Below are 22,586 nucleotides of genomic sequence, written 5' to 3' on the forward strand. Positions count from 1 at the left end.
CATTACATCCCTGCTTGGCACTCAGCATTAAAGGTTGGAATTGGGGGGGTTAAATCACCAAAAATTATTCCCGGGCACGGCCACCGCTGCTGCCCACTGCTCCCCTCACCTCCCAGGGGGTGAACAAGGGGATGGGTTGAATGCAGAGGACACATTTCCCCACACCTATTGTGTGTGTAACAATCATTTGTACTTTAACTTTAAGTAAACAAAAACAGAATGCTGGACGACAGCAAAGACTACAGAGTACAGACACTCAACAACAGCCCATTATTTGCGGATTATATACTCAGCAGCCTAGTGGTTGGAGTGTCCGCCTTGAGATCGGTAGGTCGTGAGTTCAAACCCCGGCCGAGTCATACCAAAGACTATAAAAGTGGGACCCATTACCTCCCTGCTTGGCACTCAGCATCAAGGGTTGGAATTGGGGGTTAAATCACCAAAAATGATTCCCGGGTGCGGCCATAGCTGCTGCCCACTGCTCCCCTCACCTCCCAGGGGGGTGAACAAGGGGATGGGTCAAAATGCAGAGGACACATTTCCCCACACCTAGTGTGTGTGTGACAATCATTTGTACTTTAACTTTAAGTAAACAAAAACAGAATGCTGGACGACAGCAAAGACTACAGAGTACAGACACTCAACAACAGCCCATTATTTGCGGATTATATACTCAGCAGCCTAGTGGTTGGAGTGTCCGCCCTGAGATCGGTAGGTCGTGAGTTCAAACCCCGGCCGAGTCATACCAAAGACTATAAAAGTGGGACCCGTTACCTCCCTGCCTGGCACTCAGCGACAAGGGGTTGGAATTGGGGGTTAAATCACCAAAAATTATTCCCGGGTGCGGCCACCGCTGCTGCCCACTGCTCCCCTCACCTCCCAGGGGGGTGAACAAGGGGATGGGTTAAATGCAGAGGACACATTTCCCCACACCTAGTGTGTGTGTGACAATCATTGGAACTTTAACTCTAAGTAAAGAAAAACAGAATGCTGGACGACAGCAAAGACTACAGAGTACAGACACTCAACAGCAGCACATTATTTGTACTCCGCCCTGAGATCGGTAGGTCGTGAGTTCAAACCCCGGCCGAGTCATACCAAAGACTATAAAAGTGGGACCCATTACCTCCCTGCTTGGCACTCAGCAACAAGGCGTTGGAATTGGGGGGGTTAAATCACCAAAAATTATTCCCGGGTGCGGCCACCGCTGCTGCTCACTGCTCCCCTCACCTCCCAGGGGGGTGAACAAGGGGATGGGTTAAATGTAGAGGACAAATTTCACCAAACCTAGTGTGTGTGTGACAATCCTTGGTACTTTAACTTAACCTAACTTAACTTAAAAAAATAGTAGCAGTATTTTTCAGAAGCAGTATTGCACCGATTTTAATTCACGAGTACCGCGGTACTTTATGGGCAGCGGTACATCGTACGACCCTAAGGGAGCATACTGACCTGTGGTGGTGTGTTTGCACAATATGGAAATGGAATGCTATTTTGGTATGAAACATGGATGGCTGGGAGGGAAACATTCACCACTATCTGCCCTCAGCAGAGGTCTCTTCTCTCATTTGTTTATTTGTGTTAATTACCCAGCAGTTTTAGCCATTCCCCTCTCATCTGTCTTTTTACCCTGGCTCCTGACCTTGTCACACCGCGGTGAGGGATGTCTTGTCTTGGTTTTTCCTGTCCTGGTTTTTTTTTGGACATCTGGAATCCGTCCTTGAGGAGGGGGTACTGTCATGATCCGTGGTCCGGATTATTATTTTGTTCTGTTCGTTTTGGACTCCCTTAGTTCCTGTTTTTGTGCACCCTTGTTTGTTACCATGGTTACTTTTCAAACTAAAACATGATAAAAAAAAAGGCGTCGCTCATGTTCCTACGCTCCAATCCGACACCCGTCTGACGTCCCCCGCAGGTGAGACGGTGGTGCCCCGGCCCCAAGGTTATTTGCGGGTTCGCAGAGGCGGGTGTGTGAGTGCGCCTGACTCAGGCGTGCAAACGGGGTAATGTATGCGCCGCCACATGCTTCGCCACAGGAAGTGTCCCGTCGTGTCACGCGGCCCCTGACGACGGTCCTCGCCTCCCGATTCTTGAGGGGCTGTCAAATGTTGCAGAGCGATGGTCACAGATGGAGGCCATCAAACGGGGAGTGCAATCAGGCGAATGAAGGAAGAGACGAGGTGTGCGCAGAATATTGCTGGCTAATATTAGCTAAGCTAATAGCAGAGTGCACCTGCGTACTTGTCACCGCACATATGTGACCTATGCTGGCAAAATGAGTTATTGCTTTGTACACATTCTCCATCTAAAGACCTTCAAAATGATATATGGTTTGTTGGAATCGGACAGAAAATGACCGAGTTACATCCGATTGAAGTCGACCGAGTTTGAGGGTCCGTTTTGAGAAAAACCAGCTTAAAGTTTACTGTTCCAGAACAGAATGTTCCAAAACAAAACTCCATAGCAACCAGACCTTAAAAGTCCTTGTAGCAACACCAAAATTGGTACAATTAAAGTTGAATCCCATGTCTAAAGGAAAAATATATATTCAACTCTATTGGAAACGGTTATGTACAAAAATGTCAACACTGTTATGTCACAGTTTTTTTGTTCACTGGTCAGTTTGTCAGCTGGTCAGCTGTCCGTAATATTCCTGACCAGCAGCACTAAGAAGATTCGCCGACTGCAGTGAATTTAGCGCCTGCATACCCTCTCCACCTTCTAAATCCATTACGGAATGTAAAACAGTCTAACTTATCCACAAAAATAATAATTAAATGTTCGAAAAATCACCTTTTTTCACCAAATATTCCGCTCGAATTACTGTGTTTTTCATCAGGGCGCTGCCATGATACCACAATGCACCGCGCGGGGTAGGGATGATACTCGAAACCGGTTTTCCCGGTTGTTTGATAAGAAAAGAACCGAGTCCTCGGACTCTAATCCCTTTTTGAGAACCGGTACCCGTTATCGAGACCACTATAGTAAAGGAAAAGAGTTGATTCTAAAAGTTTTTAACGATATCCTCCTGTCAACTGATTCTGGTAAATATGTTGTCCTGGTGCTTTTAGATCTGGCTGCTGCGTTCGACGCCACCTTAATCACTCGTCTTGAGAACTGTGTGGGCATTAAGGGCGCCGCCCTCAACTGGTTCCGGTCGTACTTAACCGACAGGAGTTTTTGTGTAAAAATAGACCGTTTTATGTCTTCCACAGCTTCTTTACCACATGGAGTTCCCCAGGGCTCAATCCTTGCCCCAATCTTATTTGCGCTTTACCTTCTCCCCCTTGGTTCTATTTTTAGGAAGTACGATATTGCATTTCATTTTTATGCCGATGATTGCCAGATTTATTTTCCCATGGCACAAAATAACACGGTTCAACGTCTTATTGATTGCCTGCACGACATCAAAGCCTGGCTTTCAGCTAACTTCCTGAGCCTAAATGAAGACAAAACAGAAGTTATGTTGTTCGGTCTAAGTCGCTCTCCCTCCCCCAACGTTGACCTCGGCACTCTGACCCCGTATCTCAGCGACCGTGTCACAAACCTGGGGGTAAAGTCCGACTCAGATTTTAAATTCGAAAAACAAATCAGCAGCGTCGTACAAAAAAGCTTTTATCAATTACGCCAAATAGCGAAAGTGAAACCGCTTCTATCAGGACATGATCTCGAGAAATTAATCCACGCCTTTATCTCGACTCGTCTAGACTACTGTATGTAGGCATTAGCCAGGCCTCCCTCGCCCGCCTGCAGCTCGTCTGCTAACACAGACCCGCAGACGTGAGCACATCACCCCTATATTAGCGTCCCTTCACTGGCTCCCTGTGCGTTACAGAATCCATTTTAAACTCCTTTTATTTGTTTTTAAATGTCTAAACAACCTCGCGCCAACATATCTCTCCGACCTCCTTCAGCCTTACTGCCCCACCCGATCCCTAAGATCAGCCGATCAGCTGCTACTGATGGTCCCGGACACAAGGCTGAAGCTTAGAGGTGACAGAGCTTTCGCTGCTGCTGCTCCCAAGCTCTGGAATGACCTACCTCTGAGTGTTAGACAAGCCTCCTCTCTTCCTGTTTTTAAATCTCTCTTAAAAACATACTTTTATTCCATGGCTTTTAACACTGAGTGATATCCATCCTGCAATGGCGCCCCATAATACACCTGCTGTGAACCTGTTTTTATATTTTATTTATTTATTTTTTATCGTGTTCTGTTTGTGTTGTGTTGTGTTTGCTCGGTTCTCGTATTATTTTTAACCTGCCCATTGTACAGCACTTTGGCTACCCCTGTGGTAAATTTTAAATGTGCTTTATAAATAAAGTTGATTTGATTTGATTTGAATTGATTCTTTATTCGAATCCCGTCCCGACCAGAAATGCTCCGTGGGACATCACAAGAATTGACGTCACATAGCTCAGTCATTAGGCGCGGATAGCGAAAGCAGGAAAACAATGGACGGGAAAAAGCGCTCCAAGGTGTAATAAAGTTCAAAACAAAAGCTATCATCCATCGAATAACTTTACTGAGAGATTTGAGCAGGGTAAAACACATGACCAACACTTTTACGACCAACCGGAAACATAGCAACCAGGCTAGCAACGCACCTCCTTTACGGCAGCTGTCGCAACGTTCTTAAAGCAACCGCAGCACATACATATATATACAACATATCTCCCTTTTTTAACTTTTGTTTTTATTTCCTTGTAAACAAAACAAAATCACACTGTATATGTGTTGTCTGTCTAATTATAAATAATGCAGACGAGGCATGTTGGCTGAGTTCTTGACGTTTACTTTCACAGCGTGGCAACATGCAACACTTTTCGGGGCTACCGCGCATGCTCGTAACTCCCGTCGCATGATGGGTAGTGTAGTTGTTATATTCCCTCGCTCATAACATTTTCCCCCCTATAAAGAAATAATGTTAACTCAATAAAGTGTATTTCTTTTTTTAGCTTTAACTTTTCATTTTTTAGCATTGTAACCACATTTGCAAATAACTTTTCTCTTCATAGAATGTTCTTTCAATAAAGAAATAAAGTGCAAAAATGTCAAAGCATCATAACAAACAGTTATGTTCCAATAGCAGCAGAAGTGCACTTTTTGGAGAGCTGTATTATTTTCAGTTTTGTGCCCAAGGGACTGATTTTATTTAACACTATATTATTATTTATACACCTATAGTGATCACAGAGACAGGTTGTTTTTGTGTTACTGTATATATTTGTTTCTCGGAAAAATCCCACTTAATATACTTTGGGTAACAACAGTCAATATTTATTTATTTTATTTAATTTTTTTAGGTGGGTAACAGTCAATATTTATTTATTTATTAGATTTTATTTTTTTATTATATAATAAAAGTGAGCTTTTGTTAAACCAAATATTGTGTTTTTTTCCATATACAACAACCTATCTGGACTCGATAAGAGAATCGATAAGGAATCGGTTCGATAAGAGGATTCGATAATAGGCTCGAACTCGATAATTCCTTATCAAACATCATCCCTAGCGTGGGGTGATTCAACCAATGACGGTACGCCTCACAGTGACCGGTTAGCAACAAGCCGGATTTGTTTACGTCGGGACAGGTTTAAAAACTCGAATTCTATTGGTTCAGAATGGCGTCATCGGGAATTCCATGCTCATTTTTAGAAAGTAGGTAAACTTGGCGTCACAATGATAGCAAATATGGCTAGGGGGGATTCCCAAAAACACTTGATTTTCTCAAGGAATTTTAACACAAAGGACTAATTTCTGAAGACATACCTCGTACAAAACCTTCAAATAAAGGTGATTTAAGATGTTTTCTTGCTATTTCGATGATTGGGATCGCTAGATTGTGGCTTTATGGACTCATATTTGTGAAAATCTCAATTTCAACCAAGATACATTTTTTTTCACTTATTAGCCTGTAGCTCAAAATTAGCCTGTGCGTATTCCGACTCATTTTGCCAGCACGGGTCACATATTCTAAGAGCACGGCCACACTGGCAAAACGTTGGTTTGTGCGGTAACTTAAAAAAATAAATAATACAATACAAAAACAAAGATATCCCTTGTGGATCAATGAATACATTTTCTGACGAGTGACGTCATCCATTGTCTGTTATAGTTTTCATGTTATGAACGTGTTATTATTCATAACCGGCCTTCTCATTTTGTCAACATATCATCAAAATTGTTACAAACATTTGTCCTGCAAAATTTGTCTATTACGTTTTATGCTAACAATTTATACTTTTATGTTATTAACGTGTCATATACATGTTATTATCCATAAACAGTCCCCGCCACACTTTTTCGAAATTTCACCAAACTTGTCCCAAAAAATTATGCTGCAAACTTGTCTGTTATAGTTTGTATGCTAACAGTTTATAATGTTATGTTATTAACGTGTCATAGACATGTTATTATCCATAACCAGCCCCCCCCCATTTTGTCAAAACCCCCTGAAACGTGTCCCCTTCCTTTGTGCTACACAATTATTTTGTCTATTAAAAGTTCTGTTTATGTTTTATATTTTGCTATGTTCCATCCATCCATCCATTTTCTACCGCTTGTCCCTTTTGGGGTTGCGGGGGCTGCTGGAGAAGCATCCTCATCTTGTCAACATCTCACTAAACTTCTTCCAAACATTTGTGCTGCAAAAGTGGTTTGCCTATTATAGTTTTTATGCTGACAATTTATAGTTTTATGGTATTAATGTGTTATAAACATGTTATTATCCATAACCAGCACTTTGTTTAAACCCCCCCCCCCCACCCCAAACGTGTCCCCTTCTTTCCCCCTTTTTGTCAACATTTCACCAAACTTGTTCCAAACGTTTGTGCTGCAAAAGTTGATATATTTTATGCTAACAATTTATAATGTTATGTTATTAACGTGTTATAGACATGTTATTATCCATAACCAGCCCCCTTATTTTGTATTATCCATAACCAGCCCCCCTATTTTGTCAAAACCCCCTCAAACGTGTCCCTTCCTTTGTGTTACACAATTAATTTGTTTCTTATAAGTCCTGTTTACGTTTTATAGTTTAAGCCCCCCCACTTTGTCAAAATCTCACCAAACTTGTTCCAAACATTTGTGCTGCAAAAGTGGTTTGCCTATTATCATTTTATGTTAACAGTTTATAACGTTATGTTATTAACGTGTTATAAACATGTTATTATCCATAACCAGCCCCCCCCCCCCTCTACTTTTTTCAAAACCGTGTCCCCTTCCTTTGTGTTACATTTATGTTACACAATTATATTGTCTATTATAAGTTTTGTTAATGTTTTTATGTTATGAAGGTGTTATTATTCATAAGCAGCCTCCTCATCTTGTCAACATCTCACTAAACTTGTTCCAAACATTTGTGCTGCAAAAGTTGTTTGCCTACTATAGTTTTTATGTTAACAATTTATAATTTGATGTTATTAACATGTTATAAACATGTTATTATCCATAAACAGTCCCCGCCACACTTTGTCAAAATGTCACCAAACTTGTTCCAAACATTTGTGCTGCAAACTTGTCTGTTATAGTTTGTATGTTATTAACATGTTATAGTTTGTAGAAGGTGTTATTATTCATAAGCAGCTTTCTCATCTTGTCAACATCTCACCAAACTTGTTCCAAATATTTGTGCTGCAAAAGTTGTTTGCCTATTATAGTTTTTTTTTGCTAACAATTTATAGTTTTATGTTATTAACGTGTTATAAACATGTTATTATCCATAACCAGCCCCCCACTTTGTCAAAACCCCCTCAAACGTGTCCCCTTCCTCTGTGTTACACAATTAATTTGTCTATTATAAGTTATGTTTACGTTTTAGTTTTTATGTTATGAACGTGTTATTATTCATAACCATCCTCACCTTGTCAAAATCTCACCAAATTTGTGCTGCAAAAGTTGTTTGTCTATTATATTTTTTATGTTAACAATTTATAATTTGATGTTATTAACGTGTTATAAACATGTTATTATCCATAACCAGCCCCCCCACTTTGTCAAAATGTCACCAAACTCGTCCCAAACGTTTATGCTGCAAACTTGTCTGTTATAGTTTGTATGCTAACAGTTATGTTATTAACGTGTTATAAACATGTTATTATCCATAACCAGCCCCCCATTTTGTCAAAACCCCCTCAAACGTGTCCCCTTCCTTGGTGTTACACAATTAATTTGTCTATTATAAGTTCTGTTTACGTTTTTTAGTTTGCATGTTATGAAGGTGTTATTATCCATAATCAGCCTCCTCATCTTGTCAAAATCTCACTAAACTTGTTCCAAACATTTGTGCTGCAAAAGTTTTTAGTCTATAATAGTTTTTAAGTTAACAATTTATAATGTTATGTTATTAATGTGTTATAAACATGTTATTATCCACAACCAGCTCACCCCCATTTTGTCAAAACCCCCCCCAAACGTGTCCCCTTCCTTTGTGCTACGTTCGTGTTGCAAAATTATTTTGTCTAACTATGTAAGTTTTATGTTATTAATGCTGCAAAATGTTTTGTCTTATATAGATTTTGATAATGTTTCATAGTTTTTATGTTATTAACATGTTATAAACATGGTAATATTCATAACAAGCCCTCTTCCACCTTGTCAACAACACCCCACACGTGTGTACTATTTGTTTGTGCTGAAATATTTTTAGTCCAACTATTATAGTTTGTATAACCTCCTGTGACTCTGCAACATTTTTTTATTAAAGTAATTTAAAAAAAAGTTGTATAGTGTTTATGTTATTAATGTGTTATTAACGTGTTATAAACGTATTATTCATAACCACCACCCCCCCCCCCCGTTCCCCACCATGTTAAAATCTCACCAAACTTGACCCAGACGTTTGTGCTGCAACATTAGTCTATTAGTTTTTCACAGTTTTATGTTACTAACATGTTATAAACATGTTATTATTCATAACAAGCACCCTCACCTTGTCAACAACACCCCAAACTTTACCAAACGTTTGTGCTGGCAACATGTTTTGTCTTTTATAGTTTTTAATAATGTTTTATAGTTTTTATGTTACTAACATGTTATAAAAACGGTAATATTCATAACAAGCCCCCTTCCACCTTGTCAACAACACCCCACACGTGTGTACTATTTGTTTGTGCTGAAATATTTTTAGTCCAACCATTATGGTTTTTTATAACCCCCTGTGACTCTGCAACATTATTTTTAATTAGTTATTTAAAAAAAAAAGGTGTTATAGTGTTTATGTTATTAATGTGTTATTAACCTGTTATAAACATATTATTCATAACCCCCCCCCCCCCCCTGTTCCCCACCATGGGCTGCAACATTTTTGTCTATTTGTTTTAATAATGTTTTATAGTTTTTATGTTACTAACATGTTATAAACATGGTAATATTCATAACAAGCCCCCTTCCACCTTGTCAACAACACCCCACACGTGTGTACTATTTGTTTGTGCTATGTTTGTGCTGAAATGTTTTTAGTCCAACTATTAGTTTTTTCTATTCCCTTTGACTCTGCAACATTATTTTTCAATTTAAGTTATTTTTATTTTTACATTTTTTATGGTGTTTATGTTATTAATGTGTTATTAACGTGTTATAAACATATTATTCCTAACCCCCCCCCCCCTTTCCCCACCATGTTAAAACCTCACCAAACTTGACCCAGACGTTTGTGCTGCAACATTTTTTGTCAGTTTTTATGTTATTAACATGTTATAAACATGGTATTATTCATAACAAGCACCCTTTCACTTTGTCAACAACACCCCAAACATGTACTATTTGTGTGTCTGAAATATTTTATTTATATATTATAGTTTTTACAACCCTCTGTGACTCTGCAACATTATTTTTTAATTAAAGTTATTTTTTTAAATGTTGTATAGTGTTTATGTTATTAATGTGTTATTAACGTGTTATAAACATGATATTCATAACCCGTTCCCCACCATGTTAAAATCTCACCAAACTTGACCCAAACATTTGTGCTGCAACATTAGTTTTTAATGTTGTATAGTGTTTATGTTACTAACATGTTATAAACATGGTAATATTCATAACAAGCCCCCTTCCACCTTGTCAACAACACCCCAAACATGTACTATTTATTTGTGTGTGCTATGTTTGTGCTGAAATATTTTATTTCTATATTATAGTTTTTACAACCCTCTGTGACTCTGCAACATTATTTTTTAAATAAAGTTATTGTTTTTAAATGTTTTATAGTGTTTATGTTATTAATGTGTTATTAACGTGTTATAAATATGATATTCATAAACCGTTCCCCACCATGTTAAAATCTCACCAAACTTGACCCAAACATTTGTGCTGCAACATTAGTTTTTAATGTTGTATAGTTTTTATGTTACTAACATGTTATAAACATGGTAATATTCATAACAAGCCCCCTTTCACCTTGTCAACAACACCCCAAACATGTACTATTTGTGTGTGCTATGTTTGTGCTGAAATATTTTTAGTGCACTATTATAGTTTTTTATAACCCCCTGGGACTCTGCAACATGTTTTTAAATTAAAGTAATTTAAAAAAATCAAAGTTTTGTAGTGTTTGTTATTAATGTGTTATTAACGTGTTATAAACATATTCATAACCATCCCCACCATGTTAACATTTCACCAAACTTGACCCAAAGTTTGTGCTGCAACATGTTTTGTCTTTTATAGTTTTTAATGTTTTATAGTTTTTATGTTACTAAAATGTTATAAAAATGGTAATATTCATAACAAGCACCCTCACCTTGTCAACAACACCCCACACGTGTGTACTATTTGTTTGTGCTTTGTTTGTGCTGAAATATTTTTAGTCCAACCATTATGTTTTTTTATAACCCCCTGTGACTCTGCAACATTATTTTTTAAGTAGTTATTTAAAAAGAAAAGGTTTTATAGTGTTTATGTTATTAATGTGTTACTAACCTGTTATAAACATATTATTCATAACTTCATAATCCCCCCCCCGTTCCCCACCATGGGCTGCAACATTTTTGTCTATTTGTTTTTAATAATGTTTTATAGTTTTTATGTTACTAACATGTTATAAACATGGTAATATTCATAACAAGCCCCCTTCCACCTTGTCAACAACACCCCACACGTGTGTACTATTTGTTTGTGCTATCTTTGTGCTGAAATGTTTTTAGTCCAACTAGTATAGTTTTTTCTATCCCCTGTGACTCTGCAACATTATTTTTCAATTTAAGTTATTTTTATTTTTTTTATTTTTTATGGTGTTTATGTTATTAATGTGTTATTAACGTGTTATAAACATATTATTCATAACCACCCCCCTGTTCCCAACCATGTTAAAATCTCACCAAACTTGACCCAAACGTTTGTGCTGCAACATTAGTCTAGTAGTTTTTAATAATGTGTTATAGTTTTCATATTATTAACATGTTATAAACATGGTAATATTCATAACAAGCACCCTTTCACTTTGTCAACAACACCCCAAACATGTACTATTTGTGTGTGCTGTGTTGGGGTTAAATATTTTATTTATATATTATAGTTTTTATAACCCTCTGTGACTCTGCAACATTATTTTTTAATTAAAGTTATTTTTTTAAATGTTTTATAGTGTTTATGTTATTAATGTGTTATTAACGTGTTATAAACATGATATTCATAAACCGTTCCCCACCATGTTAAAATCTCACCAAACTTGACCCAAACATTTGTGCTGCAACATTAGTTTTTAATGTTGTATAGTTTTTATGTTACTAACATGTTATAAACATGGTAATATTCATAACAAGCCCCCTTCCACCTTGTCAACAACACCCCACACGTGTGTACTATTTGTTTGTGCTATGTTTGTGCTGAAATATTTTTAGTCCAACTATTATAGTTTTTTATAACCCCGTGGGACTCTGCAACCTTTTTTTTAAATTAAAGTAATTTAAAAAAATAAAAGTTTTGTAGTGTTTGTTATTAATGTGTTATTAACGTGTTATAAACATATTCATAACCATCCCCACCATGTTAAAATTTCACCAAACTTGACCCAAACATTTGTGCTGCAACATGTTTTGTCTTTTACAGTTTTTAATGTTTTATATTTTTTATGTTACTAAAATGTTATAAAAACGGTAATATTAATAACAAGCCCCCTTCCACCTTGTCAACAACACCCCACACGTGTGTACTATTTGTTTGTGCTGAAATATTTTTAGTCCAACCATTATGGTTTTTTATAACCCCCTGTGACTCTGCAACATTATTTTTTAATTAGTTATTTAAAAAAAAAAAAGGTTTTATAGTGTTTATGTTATTAATGTGTTATTAACCTGTTATAAACATATTATTCATAATATGTTCCCCACCATGGGCTGCAACATTTTTGTCTATTTGTTTTAATAATTTTTTATAGTTTTGATGTTACTAACATGTTATAAACATGGTAATATTCATAACAAGCCCCCTTCCACCTTGTCAACAACACCCCACACGTGTGTACTATTTGTTTGTGCTATGTTTGTGCTGAAATGTTTTTAGTCCAACTATTAGTTTTTTTCTATCCCCTGTGACTCTGCAACATTATTTTTCAATTTAAGTTATTTTTTATTTTTTATTTATTTTTTATGGTGTTTATGTTATTAATGTGTTATTAACGTGTTATAAACATATTATTCATAACCACCCCCCTGTTCCCAACCATGTTAAAATCTCACCAAACTTGACCCAAACGTTCGTGCTGCAACATTAGTCTAGTAGTTTTTAATAATGTGTTATAGTTTTCCTATTATTAACATGTTATAAACATGGTAATATTCATAACAAGCTCCCTTTCACTTTGTCAACAACACCCCAAACATGTACTATTTGTGTGTGCTATGTTTGTGCTGAAATATTTTATTTATATATTATAGTTATTACAACCCTCTTTGACTCTGCAACATTGTTTTTTAATTAAAGTTATTGTTTTTAAATGTTTTATAGTGTTTATGTTATTAATGTGTTATTAACGTGTTATAAACATGATAGTCATAAACCGTTCCCCACCATGTTAAAATCTCACCAAACTTGACCCAAACATTTGTGCTGCAACATTAGTTTTTGATGTTGTATAGTTTTTATGTTACTAACATGTTATAAACATGGTAATATTCATAACAAGCCCCCTTTCACCTTGTCAACAACACCCCAAACATGTACTATTTATTTGTGTGTGCTATGTTTGTGCTGAAATATTTTATTTATATATTATAGTTTTTACAACTCTCTGTGACTCTGCAACAATATTTTTTAATTAAAGTTAGTTTTTTAAATGTTTTATAGTGTTTATGTTATTAATGTGTTATTAACGTGTTATAAACATAATATTCATAAACCGTTCCCCACCATGTTAAAATCTCACCAAACTTGACCCAAACATTTGTGCTGCAACATTAGTTTTTAATGTTGTATAGTTTTTATGTTACTAACATGTTATAAACATGGTAATATTCATAACAAGCCCCATTTCACCTTGTCAACAACACCCCACACGTGTGTACTATTTGTTTGTGCTATGATTGTGCTGAAATATTTTTAGTCCAACTATTATAGTTTTTATAACCCCCTGTGACTCCGCAACATTTTTTTTATTTAAAGTAATTTAAAAAAAAATCAAAGTTTTATAGTGTTTGTTATTAATGTGTTATTAACGTGTTATAAACATATTCATAACCATCCCCACCATGTTAAAATTTCACCAAACTTGACCCAAACGTTTGTGTTGCAACATGTTTTGTCTGTTATAGATTTTAATAATGTTTCATAGTTTTTATGTTACTAACATGTTATAAACATGGTAATATTCATAACAAGCCCCCTTCCACCTTGTCAACAACACCCCACACGTGTGTACTATTTGTTTGTGCTATGTTTGTGCTGAAATGTTTTTAGTCCAACTATTAGTTTTTTTCTATCCCCTGTGACTCTGCAACATTATTTTTCAATTTAAGTTATTTTTATTTTTTTTATTTTTTATGGTGTTTATGTTATTAATGTGTTATTAACGTGTTATAAACATATTATTCATAACCACCCCCCTGTTCCCAACCATGTTAAAATCTCACCAAACTTGACCCAAACGTTCGTGCTGCAACATTAGTCTAGTAGTTTTTAATAATGTGTTATAGTTTTCCTATTATTAACATGTTATAAACATGGTAATATTCATAACAAGCCCCCTTTCACTTTGTCAACAACACCCCAAACATGTACTATTTGTGTGTGCTATGTTTGTGCTGAAATATTTTATTTATATATTATAGTTTTTACAACCCTCTGTGACTCTGCAACATTCTTTTTTAATTAAAGTTATTGTTTTTAAATGTTTTATAGTGTTTATGTTATTAATGTGTTATTAACGTGTTATAAACATATTATTCATAAACCGTTCCCCACCATGTTAAAATCTCACCAAACTTGACCCAAACATTTGTGCTGCAACATTAGTTTTTAATGTTGTATAGTTTTTATGTTACTAACATGTTATAAAATGGTAATATTCATAACAAGCCCCCTCCCACCTATCAACAACACCCCAAACATGTACTATTTATTTGTGTGTGCTATGTTTGTGCTGAAATATTTTATTTATATATTATAGTTTTTACAACCCTCTGTGACTCTGCAACATTATTTTTTAATTAAAGTTATTGTTTTTAAATGTTTTATACTGTTTATTTTATTAATGTGTTATTAACGTGTTATAAACAAGATATTCATAAACCATTCCCCACCATGTTAAAATCTCACCAAACTTGACCCAAACATTTGTGCTGCAACATTAGTTTTTGATGTTGTATAGTTTTTATGTTACTAACATGTTATAAACATGGTAATATTCATAACAAGCCCCCTTCCACCTTGTCAACAACACCCCACACGTGTGTACTATTTGTTTGTGTGTGCTATGTTTGTGCTGACATATTTTTAGTCCAACTATTATAGTTTTTTATAACCCCCTGGGACGCTGCAACATTTTTTTAAATTAAAGTAATTTTAAAAAATCAAAGTTTTATAGAGTTTATTATTGTGTTATTAACGTGTTATAAACATATTCATAACCATCCCCACCATGTTAAAATTTCACCAAACTTGACCCAAACGTTTGTGTTGCAACATGTTTTGTCTGTTATAGATTTTAATAATGTTTCATAGTTTTTATGTTACTAACATGTTATAAACATGGTAATATTCATAACAAGCCCCCTTTCACCTTGTCAACAACACCCCACACGTGTGTACTATTTGTTTGTGCTATGTTTGTGCTGAAATATTTTTAGTCCAACTATTATAGTTTTTTTATAACCCCCTGGGACTCTGCAACATTTTTTTAAATTAAAGTAATTTAAAAAAATAAACGTTTTATAGTGTTTGTTATTAATGTGTTATTAACGTGTTATAAACATATTTATAACCATCCCCACCATGTTAAAATTTCACCAAACTTGACCCAAACGTTTGTGTTGCAACATGTTTTGTCTGTTGTAGATTTTAATAATGTTTCATAGTTTTTATGTTACTAACATGTTATAAACATGGTAATATTCATAACATGCCCCCTTTCACCTTGTCAACAACATCCCAAACATGTACTATTTGTGTGTGCTATGTTTGTGCTGAAATATTTTTAGTCCAACTATTATAGTTTTTTATAACCCCCTGTGACTCTGCAACATTTTTCTTATTAAAGTAATTTAAACAAATAAAAGTTTTGTAGTGTTTATGTTATTAATGTGTTATTAACGTGTTATAAACACATTCATAACCATCCCCACCATGTTAAAATTTCACCAAACTTGACCCAAACGTTTGTGTTGCAACATGCTTTGTCTGTTATAGATTTTAATAATGTTTCATAGTTTTTATGTTACTAACATGTTATAAACATGGTAATATTCATAACAAGCCCCCTTTCACCTTGTCAACAACACCCCAAACATGTACTATTTGTGTGTGCTATGTTTGTGCTGAAATATTTTTAGTCCAACTATTATAGTTTTTTATAACCCCCTGTGACTCTGCAACATTTTTTTTATTAAAGTAATTTAAAAAAAATAAAAGTTTTATAGTGTTTATGTTATTAATGTGTTATTAACGTGTTATAAACATATTCATAACCATCCCCACCATGTTAAAATTTCACCAAACTTGACCCAAACGTTTGTGTTGCAACATGTTTTGTCTGTTATAGATTTTAATAATGTTTCATAGTTTTTATGTTACTTACATGTGATAAACAAAGTAATATTCATAACAAGCCCCCTTCCACCTTGTCAACAACACCCCAAAACATGTACTATTTGTGTGTGCTATGTTTGTGCTGAAATATTTTTAGTCCAACTATTATAGTTTTTTTTATAACCCCCTGTGACTCTGCAACATTTTTTTAAATTAAAGTAATTTAAAAAAATCTAAGTTTTATAGTGTTTGTTATTAATGTGTTATTAACGTGTTATAAACCTATTATTCATAACCCCCCTCAACATCTCACCAAACGTGTACCAAACGTCTGTGCTGCAACATTGTTTGTCTTTTATAGTTTTTTTTTACGTTAATGCGTATTTAACGTGTTATTAACGTGTCATAAAAATGTTATTATTCATAACCGCCCTCCCCACCTTGTCAACATCTCTCCAAACTCGCCCTCTTCAATTGTACTACGTTTGTCCTGGTTTGTGCTACAAAAAAAAAAAAGTTAGACTATTATAGTCGTTATGTTCCGTGGCTGGTAATGAATAATAACACAATAATAACGTAAAACATATCAAATGTTACCTGCATACAAAAACATTGCATCATTTTAGAACAACTTCAAAACGGCACAAACTTTTGCTATTTTAATATTTGCAAAGATCCGAGGGGCCAAATTGACACAGGTGTAAAGGTAAAGGTAGATCAAATGGGCCCTTGTGAAATGTAGATCGGTATGCCGGCTACGGTGTGGACAGGAGGAGATTGAAAGCGACACGAGGGGGGAGACAGCGACACAGGTGTCAGGTCAGTGAAGTGGGAACGACTCGCGCTCGTCGGTCACCATCATCGTCATGGCGACACACGGCCCCCCTCCCCTATATGCGGATCCCACGCTTGCGTGAATAAGCACATGTAAGGCTTTTTATAATACATTTATACTGCAAACGTATTCCAAGCCCCTTCCTGCTCCGTCATTGATAAGAATATAGCAAATTTCCCCGAACATTTCCGATGCCGTTCATGGTGCGCATCGTCAAATCAAGCTGGAGATTTTTCAAGTTTGCATTTTTAAATTAGATTAATTATGATTCATTACAGGTTATTACGGTACAGCTCTGTTGGTAGAGTGGACTAGTGACAGCAACTTGAGGGTTCCGGGTTCGATCCCCCCGCTTCCGCCATCCTAGTCACTGCCGTTGTGTCCTTGGGCAAGACACTTTACTCACCTGCTCCCAGTGGCCACCCACACTGGTTTAAATGTAACTTAGATATTGGGTTTCACTATGTAAAAGTGGTTTGAGTCACTAGAGAAAAGCGCTATATAAATATAATTCACTTGCATGATTTCAATCAAATTTAAAGACCCCAATATTTTTACTGTAATGCATGTCATTTATATGATAACAACTTGGTAACTTCATATATATTTATATTTGTATATGTATAATAAGGATGAGCCATATGGCCCGAAAACTGTATCACGATATCAATGTTTTGAGAGAGATTTAGGCCCACCAAAAAGGGGGGGTTGCGGGGGGATTGTTTCACTTTTGGTCATAAAACAATCACCCACAGCCCCCCCCTTTTTTCTCTCTGTTTTGTATCGGTCGATACCGATCATTTTAGCAATTTTTTTTCTGCCCTAACGAAAATCAGGATCAGGAGAATAATATATGAAATGTAACTTCCTCATATTATAATCCCCTCAGCTTTCAAGGCATAATGGAAATGTCAACACAAGCGTGGAAAACAAACAATGTAAACAAAATAGTAAAATCCCATTGAACACTTAATAATTAGATATTAAAATGAAAGTGCAAACAATAAGGAATATGCCACTTCATTTTATTTGGCCCTCGAAAGCCTGGAAATAATATGCATCAATAAAGTACTGTAATTTTGTTTACTAAATGTATTCTTTCTTTCTATTTTGGGAGAAAAAAACTAAATTTACTCCATGTAAACACAAATTATGTTAACTTAAATATTGTCTAATTATGCAAAAATATATTATCAAACATTCAAACTATTTTTTTTAGAATAGAAATAAATACTAATAATAATGATTTCAAAGCAAGTTATCCATTAAATTGTGCGATGTAAAAGTAGCAATATATTTCATGGTAAAATTGTGGAATTTACTTTAAAGCATTTTTCTCTACATGAAAAAAACATTGCTTTTTTTTACTGTAATAAACTGTGGTGCCGTTTTGGCATTTACAGTAATTCACCAAAAAATCTACAGTTGTTGATTTGTAGTTAAAAAAAAAAAAAAAATGGTAGCTCAGGTGCCAAAATTTTACTGTAAATGTTTTTTATTTTATGTAGGTAAAAAAAAAAGAAGTACATTTTACAGTTTTTTTACAATTTTATTGTAAAATTGCATTTTTTTAAATTAACAGTAAAAAAAACACCTCAGTAAATTCACCAAAACGTCACCGTGGCTTTACTGAGTCTGTTTAGCTGATTGGAGAGCTAGCTTCTGCAGCTAGTGGGTCCATGACCATGACTTCTGTTTTATTTGATCGGCCATTTTACTGCCATGTTACAGGCACCGTTTGGGTACAATGAAGGCAGGTAAATAAACATTTACAAAATATTTATGTGTAAATAACTCATTCCATAACGTATATATCTGCGGCTTATAGTCCGGTGCGACTTATAAATGGAAAAATACTGTTTTTCTTAAATTTAGTGGGTGCAGCTTATGTACCGGTGCACTTTATAGTCCGTAAAATACGGTAAATTTTTACCTTAAAAAGGCATTATTTTTGTATTGTTACAGTCTCACAAATTCCTCAGTAAATTCACCAAAACGTCACCGTGGAGTTATTGAGTCTGTTTAGCTGATTGGAGAGCTAGCTTCCGCAGCTAGTGGGTCCATGACCATGACTTCTGTTGTGTTTGATCGGCCGTTTTACTGCCATGTTACAGGCACCGTTTGGGTACAATGAAGGTATGTAAATAAACATTAACAGAGTCTTTCTGCCTAAATAACTCATTTCACAACGTATATATATGCGGCTTATAGTCCGGTGCTACTTATAAATAGAAAAATACTTTTTTTCTTAAATTTAGTGGGTGCGGCTTATATACAGGTGCACTTCATAGTCCGTAAAATACGGTACATTTTTACCTTATAAAGGCATTCTTTTTGTATTGTTACAGTTTCACAAATTCCTCAGTAAATTCACCAAAACGTCACCGTGGAGTTATTGAGTCTGTTTAGCTGATTGGAGAGCTAGCTTCCGCAGCTAGTGGGTCCATGATGATGACTTCTGTTTTGTTTGATCGGCCGTTTTACTGCCATGTTACAGGCACCGTTTGGGTACAATGAAGGTATGTAAATAAACATTTACAAAATATTTCTGTGTAAATAACTCATTCCATAACGTATATATCTGCGGCGTATAGTACGGTGCGACTTATAAATAGAAAAATAATTTTTTTCTTAAATTTAGTGGGTGCGGCTTATATACTGGTGCACTTTATAGTCCGTAAAATACGGTAAATTTTTACCTTACAAAGGCATTCTTTTTGTATTGTTACAGTTTCACAAATTCCTTAGGAAATTCACCAAAACGTCACCGTGGAGTTATTGAGTCTGTTTAGTAGATTGGAGAGCTAGCTTGCGCAGCTAGTGGGTCCATGACCATGACTTCTGTTTTATTTGATCGGCCGTTTTACTGCCATGTTACAGGCACCGTTTGGGTACAATGAAGGTATGTAAATAAAAATTTACAAAATATTTATGTGTAAATAACTCATTCCATAACGTATATATCTGCGGCTTATAGTCCGGTGCTACTTATAAATGGAAAAATACTTTTTTTCTTAAATTTAGTGGGTGCGGCTTATGAACGGGTGCACTCTATAGTACGTAAAATACGGTACATTTTTACCTTACAAAGGCATTTTATTTCTATTGTTAGTTTCACAAACTCCTTATGAAATTCACTAAAACGTCACCGTGGAGTTATTGAGTCGGTTTAGCTGATTGGAGAGCTAGCTTGCGCAGCTAGTGGGTCCATGACCATGACTTCTGTTTTGTTTGATCGGCCGTTTTACTGCCATGTTACAGGCACCGTTTGGGTACAATGAAGGTATGTAAATAAACATTTACAAAATATTTATGCAGCCCTTGTGATTTAGGGCTATATAAATAAACATTGATTGATTGATTGATTGATGTGTAAATAACTCATTCCATAACGTATATATCTGCGGGTTATAGTCCGGTGCGACTTATAAATGGAAAAATGCATTTTTTCTTAAATTTAGTGGGTGCGGCATATGTACGGGTGCACTCTATAGTACGTAAAATACGGTACATTTTTACCTTACAAAGGCATTTTTTTTGTATTGTTACAGTTTCACAAATTCCTTATGAAATTCACTAAAACGTCACCGTGGAGTTATTGAGTCGGTTTAGCTGATTGGAGAGCTACCTTGCGCAGCTAGTGGGTCCATGACCATGACTTCTGTTTTGTTTGATCAGCCGTTTTACTGCCGTGTTACAGACACCGTTTAGGTACAATTAAGGTATGTAAATAAACATTTACAGAATCTTTCTGTGTAAATAACTAATTTCACAACGTATATATCTGCGGCTTATAGTCCGGTGCTACTTATAAATAGAAAAAATGTGTTTTTTCTTAAATTTAGTGGGTGCGGCTTATATACCGGTGCACTTTATAGTCCGTAAAATACAGTAAATTTTACCTTACAAAGGCATTCTTTTTGTATTGTTCCAGTTTCACAAATTCCGCAGTAAATTCACCAACATGTCACCGTGGAGTTATTGAGTCGGTTTAGCTGATTGGAGAGCTAGCTTCCGCAGCTAGTGGGTCCATGATGATGACTTCTGTTTTGTTTGATCGGCGGTTTTACTGCCATGTTACAGGCACCGTTTGGGTACAATGAAGGTATGTAAATAAACATTTACAGAATCTTTCAGCGTAAATAACTCATTTCACAACGTATATATCTGCGGCTTATAGTCTGGGCGACTTATAAATGGAAAAATGCATTTTTTCTTAAATTTAGTGGGTGCGGCTTATGTACGGGTGCACTCTATAGTACGTAAAATACGGTAAATGTTTACCTTGCAAAGGCATTTTTTTTTGTATTGTTACAGTTTCACAAATTCCTCAGTAAATTCACTAAAATGTCACAGTGGAGTTATTGAGTCTGTTTAGCTGATTGGAGAGCTAGCTTCCGCAGCTAGTGGGTCCATGACCATGACTTCTGTTTTGTTTGATCAGCCGTTTTACTGCCGTGTTACAGACACCGTTTAGGTACAATTAAGGTATGTAAATAAACATTTACAGAATCTTTCTGCGTAAATAACTCATTTCACAACGTATATATCTGCGGCTTATAGTCCGGTGCGGCTCATATATGGGAAAAAACATTTTTTCTTAAATTTAGTGGGTGCGGCGTATATACCGTTGGACTCTTTAGTCTGTAAAATACGGTAAATGTTTCCATTACAATGGCATTCTTTTTGTATTGTTACAGTTTCACAAATTCCTCAGGAAATTCACCAAAACGTCACAGTGGAGTAATTGAGTCTGTTTAGCTGATTGGAGAGCTAGCTTCCGCAGCTAGTGGGTCCATGGCGATGACTTCTGTTTTGTTTGATCGACCGTTTACTGCCTTGTTACAGGCACCGTTTGGAAACAATTAAGGTAAGTAAATTAACATTTACAGAATATTTCTGTGTAAATAACTAATTTCACAACATATATATCTGCGACTTATATACTCATATATGGAAAAAACTTTTTTCTCCTTAAATTTAGTGGGTGCGGCATATATACACTCTATAGTCCGTAAAATACGGCAAATGTTTACCTTACAAAGGCATACTTTTTGTATTGTTACAGTTTCACAAATTCCTCAGTAAATCCACCCAAACGTCACCATGGAGTTACTGAGTCTGTTTAGCTGATTGGAGAGTTAGCTTGCGCAGCTAGTGGGTCCATGGCGATGACTTCTGTTTTGTTTGATCGGCCGTTTTACTGCCATGTTACAGACACCGTTTGGGTACAACATTTACAAAATATTTATGTGTAAATAACTCATTCCATAACGTATGTATCTGCGGCTTATAGTCTGGTGCGACTTATAAATGAAAAAATGCATTTTGTCTTAAATTTAGTGGGTGCGGCTTATATAACCGGTGCACTCTATAGTCCTTAAAATATGGTAAATATTTACCTTACAACGGCATTCTTTTTGTATTGTTCCTGTTTCACAAATTCCTCAGTAAATTCACCAAAACGTCACCGTGGAGTTATTGAGTCTGTTTAGCTGATTGGAGAGTTAGCTTCCGCAGCTAGTGGGTCCATGACGAGGACTTCTGTTTTGTCTGATCGGCCGTTTTACT

The 22,586-nt window shown here is 35.7% G+C and overlaps 1 protein-coding gene across 2 annotated transcripts in view; it reads right to left on the bottom strand.

Annotated features, from left to right (window-relative positions):
- LOC133663925 (leucine-rich repeat and fibronectin type III domain-containing protein 1-like protein) overlaps positions 1 to 22,586 on the bottom strand; it is a 267,967-nt gene that overhangs the window by 213,136 nt on the left and 32,245 nt on the right. The window lies entirely within an intron of this gene.

The sequence above is a fragment of the Entelurus aequoreus genome, linkage group LG13 (genome assembly GCF_033978785.1).
Source record: "Entelurus aequoreus isolate RoL-2023_Sb linkage group LG13, RoL_Eaeq_v1.1, whole genome shotgun sequence".
In the NCBI taxonomy this organism is placed as follows: Eukaryota; Metazoa; Chordata; class Actinopteri; order Syngnathiformes; family Syngnathidae; genus Entelurus; species Entelurus aequoreus.